The sequence below is a fragment of the Equus caballus genome, chromosome 5, assembly GCF_041296265.1.
Source record: "Equus caballus isolate H_3958 breed thoroughbred chromosome 5, TB-T2T, whole genome shotgun sequence".
NCBI classification, from domain to species: domain Eukaryota; kingdom Metazoa; phylum Chordata; class Mammalia; order Perissodactyla; family Equidae; genus Equus; species Equus caballus.
The window spans coordinates 3,798,335-3,808,400 of record NC_091688.1 but is presented as its reverse complement, the minus strand read 5'-3'; the positions used below and the strand labels follow the sequence as shown (position 1 = coordinate 3,808,400).

Here is a 10,066-nt window from a genome sequence, read left to right as displayed (position 1 = left end):
GTATAATATGATCTCAAGTACATAAAAAGTATATATTTATAGATGCATAGAAAAATATCAACAGTGATATCTCCAGATAGTATGATTATGACAGTTGTTTTTTTTCTTTTTGTGTTTTTCTGTATGTTTCAAATTTACTTCGGTAAAATTTTCTTTTCTATTCTTTTTCCTTTTTTGGTAATGGAGGAAAAAAGTCAATAACATGATCGAAAAAGGTATAAAGGTCTATATTGCCCAAGTTCATACTTCATTATCTACTCTTTTAATCTCTAATTGATTCTCTAATTGATCAGTGAGTGTTAGTGTTGTCTTTTCCAACCTGGAAACTGTGCATCTTCCAGGAAACCCTTTTGACATGGAGGCGTTCCCTATTCTCAATGTTTCTTTCCGACTAGAGCAATGAACCCCCCTTTAAACAACGGCTCTGCTCCCAGTGACAGCAGAAGTTAAATCTCACCAACATCCTTTGGCTGAGGCCCCCTATAATTCCGTAATGGAATAACTGACTGTCTGCAACGGGTACAGATCTTTTTTATTGGCACTGTGAAGAGTGTACCTCTGCTGGAGAACAGCATTAACAAGGACTCCACTTCTCTTCTGTCTCCTGCAAAGTACCTAGGACATCGAGTACCAGCAACTTAATTAAGAAAGCTCATAGTGGCATTACCAACAATGGCCATTCTCACTTTACGCGAACATTGTCAAGCAATAGGTATTAATAATATTTGTGGCAAGCACCAACAAATCTGCGGAAGCACATCTGACACCTAGAGCTAGCTTAAAGCCAATGAGAAAACTGTTCCAGAAAATAACAGATGCTCTGAGATCAAATATATCTCCCCACATGAAAAAGAAACAAACAGAAAATAACCCCAGACATGATCAGGACATCCAATGGAGGAAACATCAATATTATAAACCATTGAATTAAAACTGAGTGCTCAGGGTTTGTTTATGATATTAGTCCTTGATTTTGGGGTCTGGGAATGGTAGACAAAATAAAAGTCTGTGGACTTCCAAAATCCCATGCCATACCTGTTAGAGCATTTTGTAATTGAGGGACCAAATAGGGTGTGGGAGAGGGTATTGGCTCCAGAGTCAGGCAGAAACGAGTTTTAAGAGTCAGTGCTCTTTTAAGGTCAGTGCTGCCAATCTAGATGTGTGACATTGAGAAAGTAATCGAACTTCTCTGAACCCATTTCCTCATCTGTAAAATGGATACAGAAATATCTATCTCATAGGATTGTGGTGAACAGGAAGTAGAAGAGCGTATAAAAAATATCTGGCATAGTATCTGTAGACATTCCACCATCAGCAGCACAGAACACTATTGCTAATGTTCAGAAACTCCTGTACAATACCATAGAGAGAAGCAAGACAGACTTTGATAAACAAACACACACAAATGGCTGAGTGCTTTAAAGAGGCACCCAGTGCCTTACTGGAGACAGTAACAGAGCACTTTTGTTTAAGATGACTCCTGGCTCAGACCATGGGATGCCCATGCACTGCAGCTGTATCTAATCAAACTGACACTCATGTGTTCATGGGAGTCTTGAGTTCAACTCTTCCACATTGAAGTCCACACTCAAAATGTGGCAAAAAGATATCACCATCCCAGAAAAGGCTTGGGAGAAAAAAAGTGTTGTCTAGAAATTTTATAGATATTCTTGAGGAAAACCAGAATTGCATTTAAAGAAAAAATTTTAAAAATAACCCCAAAGAAATTGATAATTTTCTAGAAAGTTCCTAATGGCTAGAGGGTGGGCATGGAAGCAAAAAACGTGGAAAATCATGTTGCTGACCCATAACATTAAAAAAAGAGTCTATGATGTTGTAATAGACACACTTTACTAACAAATTATTTTTTAATTAAGAAATGGAAATGCCTTCGCATCTTGCTTTTGATCTAGAACTGAAATCAATCAGGGTGGCACAGGGAGAAATCATGAGATCTAGGGTTCAAGTTACAAGATGGATTCCCTGCTCTGTCTTTCCTAGTTGGTTGACTTGAGTGATTTATTTAACTGCCGAACCTGGTTTTCCATCTGTAAAATGGGATTAAAATGCCTACCTTTGGTGGTTGCTCTATCACTGAGATTACAAAGTCACAAAAGCTGAGACGTGCTGGCTTTAGCTTCCAAAGAGGTCTTGGGGGCTCCTGGAGACCCGGATGGAATCTCCTCTCAATGGTGAGTTGGGAGACTTTGTGGAGAAATGGAGGGAAAGCTTCAGGCACAACCAATGCAGCTAAGTCCTCGGGGACCCAGGGGGAAATTTCTGAAAATTGACTTAAAGCTTCAGACTTGGAAAAACATAATTTTATTTAACAACAAAAAGATGAAAGTAGAATGTCTGATGTCATTTTATTCTAAAATTTTCTTGGTCACTTCCTGACTTTATCATAATGAAATAAACACAGCATGACAGTCATCTTATATAGATAGACGCACAAGTTAATGAAATGACATTTTATGGGCTGAAGAGAAGGAAATTTTGAATGTTCTCCATGGAATTAAATTGTTCTGCTCACTTGCCTTCCGTAGTAGCTAGCTTCACCGGGTGTTATCAGAGACAAGGGGGTTCTGTGGGGGATCGGATGGTCAACCCACTCACAGTCATACGACATTCGTCTGGACAAAACTGAGTCAAAGCTTAGATTTCACTGAGAATCAGGTCTGCAAGGCCAGAGTTTAGAGTGCCTAGTTCAGATTGTTTATTGTTAGGGGTGGTGGAAATATTTTATTATAGTAAATGCAATTTTAAAGAATCACCCAGTTTGCAATCATATCAGAAACACCATTTTTGTGTTTCCAGTGTGTTGTCCAGTAAACATTAGCACCTATAACTCCACGGTTTTCATGACCAAATAAAAAGCCTTGATCGGCTTGGCTGAACTGGTGACACACAGACTTTACAAAAGAGAAAACTTTTTTGTGGTCGCAGGCCAGCATGTCGAAAGAGAGCTCTGCTCTCTGCTGTGATTCAGTGCAGCCTGTGCAGAGATGTCGGTCTTAAGGGGCTTAAAACAATAGAGAAGAAAGGCAGAAAAGGAGGCTCTCTTCTTGATTTGCAAACTGCCTCGCGTTGCCCTCGTTATTCCTCTGATGCAACTCATCGGCTCTGGGAACTTTTGATATCATTCCTCATCAAAACTTACTCTCTCAGTGTCTGTCTCATTTCAAAGAGACACTGGCTAATCCATGCCACTGAGTTACCCCTAATTCACAGACATTTTCACTGTAGCCGGCGCCTTAACTCAAAGGAATGAGTCTAACGCCGAGATTTCAAGCCGAAGTCGCCTCTGGGCTCCGAGGTGCCTTGCTTTGTGAAAGGACTCACTAGCTTGTGTTCAGACTCTTCAGAGAAAGACATCGTGTTTCATTCATCTTTACATTCCCAGCACCCAGAACCACTCTTGTCCCCGAGTAAGTACTTCGTAAAAGCTTGTGGAATGAAAGAAGGAATGAATGGGGGAAACCAACGAAGGAGCTCTTTTATGGCAGGTCCCAATTATTGTCAATTAATAAATATATTATAGTACACGTCAACTGAATAGGTCTAGCATTAGACCTATTTGCCTAAATTTTGCCTAAATTTTGGCTGTATCTGAAGTCCTCATTCATCCTGACCCCCTTGCTATCAAATAGGGGGCCTTTTCCTCTGTTTGAGAGACTATGAGGCTAAGGGATTTGCCTACCTCTGTCTGTCTCTGTTTCTCTGTCTCTGTCTGTTTCTCTCCCTCTCTCTCTCACACACACGCCCTCCAGCTCTCTGCCATCTACCCCGGAAGCCTTTGTAACAAATTGAGAGCTATATAACTACCTGTGCTGTGCAGCTTTAAAAGAGAAAGCTGTCTGAAAGACACGCAAATATTGTGACTCCCTGGGAGGAAAGCTTGTCTCCGGGGAGTCAGGAAGAGACAGCGTGAGGAACTCTCAACCTCTTTGAGCACCCCATCCTGTAAGTAAAGCCCCTATTTCAGTGCGGTCCCTGGGGGCTCTGCGCTTGCCATCTCCCTGACACCCTTTCGCACTGGACTGTTATTAGGGAGACAGCTGACATGGACGCTGGAGGAAGGCCAGCCTGACTGTATCTTCTGTATTGTCCAGGTACTATATCTTCTGACGGCCAGTCATCAGCAGCCCTGCAGTCAGAGTCCAGATTTCTCTGCAATTGTGGTTTTAATCCCTCCCTGGATGTGGGTCTTTCTGAAAGGCAAAATGGGGCCACAGAAAAAGTGGCTTTAAAAGTCAGACACACCTCGGCTCAAATCCTTGTTTCCCTGCTCACACTGTGATTCTGGGCACTTCATTGAACCCCTCCAAGTCCGACTTTTCCCATCTGGAAAAAGGGGGTATTAACACTAGCCTGGCAGAGTTGCACTGGTTGGCAGGCTAAGCGGAACGTGGCTGAATAGTGGTCAGTCGCCTTTCCGAATGGAATTCCAAAAAGAAGAGTGACAGACTCTGGGGGCCTCCCTTGCTATGCCTCTCTCTGGGGCCAACAGGGCCGGAGCTGGAAGCCATTGCATTGTCTTCTTGTTCAAGAATGTTAATAAGGCAATGATCCGTTTAAGCCCCATGTTCTCCAAGTGCTACAGAAGGCAGTGAGTCCCGCCTGCTGTCTGCCCGTCTGCCTGCTGCAGGGCCTCTGTTGCTCTTGCTCCTTTGAGGAACGCCTGGCTCTCCCACAGCAGCTCTGAGCGCCCCATGTGAAGGAGCTCAGAGGGCTGGCTGCAGCGGGCACAGAGCAGGGTCAGGACCAGTCACGACTCTGCAGCGCCCTTCCTGACCCCTCCCTTCTCCCCGACCCCAGCCGCTGCTCTGCCTTGGAGAGCATGTTCGTCAAGACCGGCCTCTGCTGAGGCGCTCGCAGCGTCACCGTGGCTTGGAGAGAAACGCTTTCAGCAACTCTGGCCCGGCAGCTGGCAGCCGGTGTGGGTGAAGTGAGGGCTGCTCTTCCAAGCGATTGGCTGAACTGCTGTGCCTCCCACAGATGCTTGGAATTCCCTCCAACCTCGAGTGTCCTGTGACATTCTCTCTCCCATTATACCCTAAAAGTCTTGCATGCTCATCAGAGAAAGAAAAAAAAAAGGAAAAAGATCACTCTGCAACTAAACAGACACAAACTGACTTCTTTGGAGCCTAAAAATGATCTATGCTGAATCATTAATTAGCTAGTCAATAATTCCATGCTTTTAAAACAAAAATGATTTAAAAATATACAAGCCAGTAGAGGATGTAATGGATTGCTTATTGAGCAATTGTTATGCGCCAGCCATTGCCCTAAGCACTTAACAGATGTCACTTACCCCATAAGGTGTGTGGGCTCTGAAATCAGACCGTCTCAATTTGAATTTTGGCTTTGACATGGAGTGGGCATATGGCCTTGGGTAATTCATTGTTTCACGCTCTAAGCCTCAGTGTCCCCATCAGTTTCTTTGTGAGGGCTGCGTTGCCTCTGGGCCTTTGCCTTCTCATCCATCAGGTTTCGGCTTAACCATCCTCTACTCTGAGAGATGTTTCCCTGATCATTCTATAGAAGGTACTACCTCCCACCCCCACCCCCAGCCGCCATTGTCTATTTCAGAGCACCGTTGTCTTCGGCCACGACAAATGTTTGTTGGAAGTGCCCTTTGTGAGGGGCTTGGCTTCTAGGTGCGAGGGGTATGGCAATGAACTACATCCACCCCATGGCTCACATTCTAGTGGGAGCGGCGGACAGACAAGTGGACAGGCAGGCAGGTAATAAATAATATTCAAATTCCTTGTTTACTGCCCGTCTCCCTCAGTACAATTACTAGCTCCTGGAGGGCAAGTTCTCAACTCTCTTGATTTCTTCTGAATTCCCAGTGCCTAGCATGCTGTTTAGTACATCATATGCTTAAAAAATTGGAGTAAATAAGTAAAAGATAAGTCTTTAAAGAGAATAATGTAGACAATCCATGCTAAAGCTCTTCTCATAGTGCCTGGAACTTAATGAAATTTTGGTTGTTTTTCAATTAGAATCCAAAGTTGTGTTCTTAACCACTTGACCACATTGTGTCTATAATAATAACTATAACAATAATAATGTATTATTATTATTATAGAATTACAGATAACAATGCACAATTTACTCACTAGATTCTACTGTATTCCACGAACTGTGTAGGCATAGTAAAATAATATCTTATTTAATTTTAACCACACAATAATCCTAAAATGTAGACATTTTTATCCTTATGTACCAAATTCCCAAAATACAAGGCAGACTGTGGTAGGCATCAAAGACAGGAGCAGACACACTGCCGTGTGACTTCAGAGGAGGAAGAGACTGCTGTGGCTGGAAGAACGAAACAGAGGTGAGCCGGGGAGGGCGGTGGGCTCACCACCTGGAGACAGCCGGTGGGAGGGGAAGCCAGAGGCAGAGGGGGAAACCTGAGAAAGGGCACAGAGGAGTGTTTGGAATAGTGTGCTGTTCACACGCGGCTGGAAGGTATGATATGTGAAGGGAGTAATGGATAGGGCCGGAAAGGGAGGGCAAGGTGGCCCTCAAATGCCAGGCGAAGACATTTAAGCTTTATTTCACAGACAATAGGGAACCATTAAAGTTTTTAAGCAGAGGAATAAAAAGAACCAGAAATGTGAACTTTGGGAAGATTAATTTTGTTCTACGCTGTCTGGAAAGGAGATGAGGCTGGAACTAGTTAAGAAGGCTGTTGCCATAGCCAGGTGCTGGATAGAAGAGGCCTGGCTGGGGGAAGGTGAGAATGGAACGAAGAGAGCAAATGCAGTGGGCGGAATTACCTGGCCCGGCGCAGGGAGAGGGAAAGGGAGGTGTCAAACCCAGCGGTGAGGTGTGAAGCTTCAGGGGGCGATGCTCTTCTGGCACACCGGGCACACTGCAAAGCTCACACCCAGAGAGCTTGATAGTTCTCTAACTCAGACAAGTTTTCGAAAGGCTGTTCTCATGAGGGACTTGGGACTTTGTCTTACTGGAGATTTCCTCTCTCTTCCATTACTTCACATGGCATGTTCTCTTGCTAGCACAGTGCCCTGGGGCAGTATTGGTACAAAGTAGGCATTCAAGAAACATTTATCCAAGTGAACTGAATTGAATTGAACTACTGGTTAAGGCTGCTGTCTTGGTTATCTCCAAAGCTGAATCCAGCTTCTTTCTTTAGGAGCCTAGAAACAGACGAAGCTAAACCAAGTGGATCTGTTCCCTGCTCTGAAGGACCATGTCCACCCAGGATCCAGGTGACGCAATGGCTGGCGGTCAGGTGGCCTGGCTGCTGCGGCAGCTGGTCTGTATGCACACCTGCTCACAGATGCTAGCAGGGGCCACAATGTCCAAAAATGACTGTTGGGATGTTTAGAACCTATACAAATAAAACCATGTTGCTAATTACCTTCACATGGAAAAATGGCTGGATGGATTTACACTAACTTTGGAGGGATTTTTTTGGGATGGTATGACTTAAAATACAGGTTTTACATGAAATTCACTTGAAAGTGTGTGTGGGGATGGGGAGATGGTTTCTGTTTGGCGCCTGAAACAGACAGCAAGCATCCTGCAGAGCAGCGGGAGCCGGGAGCCGAGGGAAAACTTGTCGCAGTTGACACAGGAAATAGACAATGCTTTCAAACACCAGCTCTGACTCAAAACTCCTAAGAGGAGATGATCCTAAAGCTAAGTATGAATTTGTACTCAAGATTCTTCTCACAAGGGCAACTCTGTGTAGCATGCTTTATGGCAGGTTGTGGCAAGAAGTTGTTATTTGTCCTTGGCTAATGGTTCTCCAAAGTAACGCCAGGGATAAAAGTCTCAGGGAGTCCAGAGTTCACACTCCCTCTCCTGGTAACATTCCAAACACCAAGAGCAGAGTCCTCGTAACCCAGTGTCAACAGCATGTCACAAGAGAAGGGCGCACGGGCCTGAAATTTCGCCCCTGCTGTTGGAAATCTTCCATTCACCCTCCCAGATCCACAGTCCACCCTTCCCGTCCCCCTCTGCACCCTGTGAGGCTGACCGAGTGGGCTGCAGGCACCAGCTCCCTCCTCTCTGGGGTTTGGTTTGTGGGGAGGTGGGCAGGAGACTGGAGGCTGAAGTCTTCTGCCTCATTCCCTGTGGGGTCCTGTCAGGCTGGCTCTGTAGACTACAGGTCTTGGCTCTTGTAGGACAGCCCCCTCCACGCAGCCCTCTGTCTCTAGGTTCCAGGAGCAGCTCTCTGCTCTTGCCTCTTCAGGCCTGGGGATGTGCCCCCAGCCTCTACTTCCTGCCCACACCTTGGTAAGTGGCTCCTTTATGAAACTCCCCTTTGGATTACCCTAATTTGGGTGGGCCTTCTGCTTCCCTCTGGGACATTTCTGATCCACCTTGTTTCCTCACAGCCTCCAAGTTTTCATTTCCCCTCCAGAACCTCACCTTTAGGGTAAAAAGAAATCTGTTGTCCTCTCCCTCTCACCCCTCACCTCAGAATTCTGTGCAGGATTTCCACTCCTGGAACCCCTTTCTGTACACTCTTCTCTCCTCTTGTGGGAGTTTTCTCCTAGTGAACTCTGTGTAACTCAGGAGTAGACAAAGCCCATAGATTCAGATCTGTCTCTTCTTTTTCTTTCCTGTGAAACAAAATCATTGACTCGAGTAGTTGGTTTTGTGTAGCAAAAGCCCTATTCCAATCGTTAATTAATTCCTAAGAGTGGATCGATCTTGAGTCGGTGCACAGCGTTCTCAGTCATTTAAAACAACATCATCGGAAAGCTCTCCGGAGACGGGCTTTCACTTAAGTGTATTAACCTCTGTGCTGGTGATTCTGTTTGCCCCTCCAGATCCACTTCTGTCCTTCTCCACACCACGGAGCCCAGCTCTCCCACTCGCTGGATTCCAGTTAGGTTTGGCCCGTAGAATTTACTCGCATGAGATAAAAAACCAGGAGGAGAGAGAGGTCAGGGCGTTCACTGCCCCGCTCCCTGCCAGGTTGCCAGGTGGCCCTTCTCCCGTGCTTATGGCTCTCGCTGGGCTCTGCAAACAACTCCCTCACTTCGTCCCTTCAGTCCTAGGGTGGCCTCAGTTTCTCACTGTTGCTCATACCTGGGGAGCTTCACTCCCAAATAATAGCTTTAGTATCCCTTCTTGTTACCTTAGTCCCACCCATGCCTCTGCAAAGACTTCCTGCATTAAACTGCCATCAGTTACCACTCGGGTGTGCCATCTGTTTCCTGCTGGGAACTTTACTGACACAACACATACCTTTTAATGTCTTTCAGAGACTGCAGGGCTAGAGTGGAGCCTATCATCCTAGGGTGGGTCTAATTCACAAGCCACACTTGAGATCCTAACCATTCAAATCCCAGTTATTCCTTCAAGTTCATCGTAAATCACATAAAATTTCTATTGTGGTTTCCCAAAATATAGTCTAGACGCCAGGAATAAGCTGAATTCAGAATCCTGAATTCTCAGGCAGACACCTCTCTGAGTACAGGATCCCAAAGGAGCTGTCCCTGGAGACTCAGCAAGGAAAGGCATTCCTCTAGGTCTTGACCTTGACCCCTCTCTGGATTCCTCCTCCAGTGAGCTGAGCTAGTCTGCATGTGGGCCGTGAGGGCTATGTTGCCCCTCTAGCCTATGAGCTCATAAAAGCAGACCAGGTGGCCTCCCTGGTCTGTTTCCCCCAGGCTCACATTCAGGGCTGGAGAAAGACTAGGTGATTCTTCCAACCGAGATGCTTTGCATGTTTCTCTGACATCCATTCCTTGGGGTATGAGTTAGGCTTGACTAGGAATGGTTTGTCAAAATTTCTTGTCTACCTTGACATGACTGAGACCAATTTATCTCTTTTTCGGTTATGTTAACAAAAAGAACAAAAGACGTACATAGAGGCCTGAGTTCATTGGCTCCTTATCAAGCTGCCCCGCTGGCCTGTCAGTTAATTTGGTCCATCATCCCTGGTCTATCGTCTGGTGGCCTATCATCCATCCCTCAGCTTGGTTCTCTAAGTATTTACCCACAAGCTGTAAGATAATTCAAGGTGAGAAGATCAGGAAAAGAAAGAGAGCTGTTGTCCTAGGGATGTTTTCAT

At 45.4% G+C, this 10,066-nt stretch overlaps 1 long non-coding RNA gene across 1 annotated transcript; it reads right to left on the bottom strand.

Moving 5' to 3' along the window:
• Positions 1 to 2,306: 2,306 nt before the first annotated feature.
• LOC138924008 (uncharacterized) lies at positions 2,307 to 8,974 on the bottom strand. Its single transcript, XR_011438454.1, has 2 exons — positions 6,792 to 8,974; positions 2,307 to 4,211 (listed from the first exon to the last, which is right to left on the bottom strand). It is a non-coding gene; the product is annotated as an uncharacterized lncRNA (long non-coding RNA).
• Between the last annotated feature and the right edge of the window lie 1,092 nt (positions 8,975 to 10,066).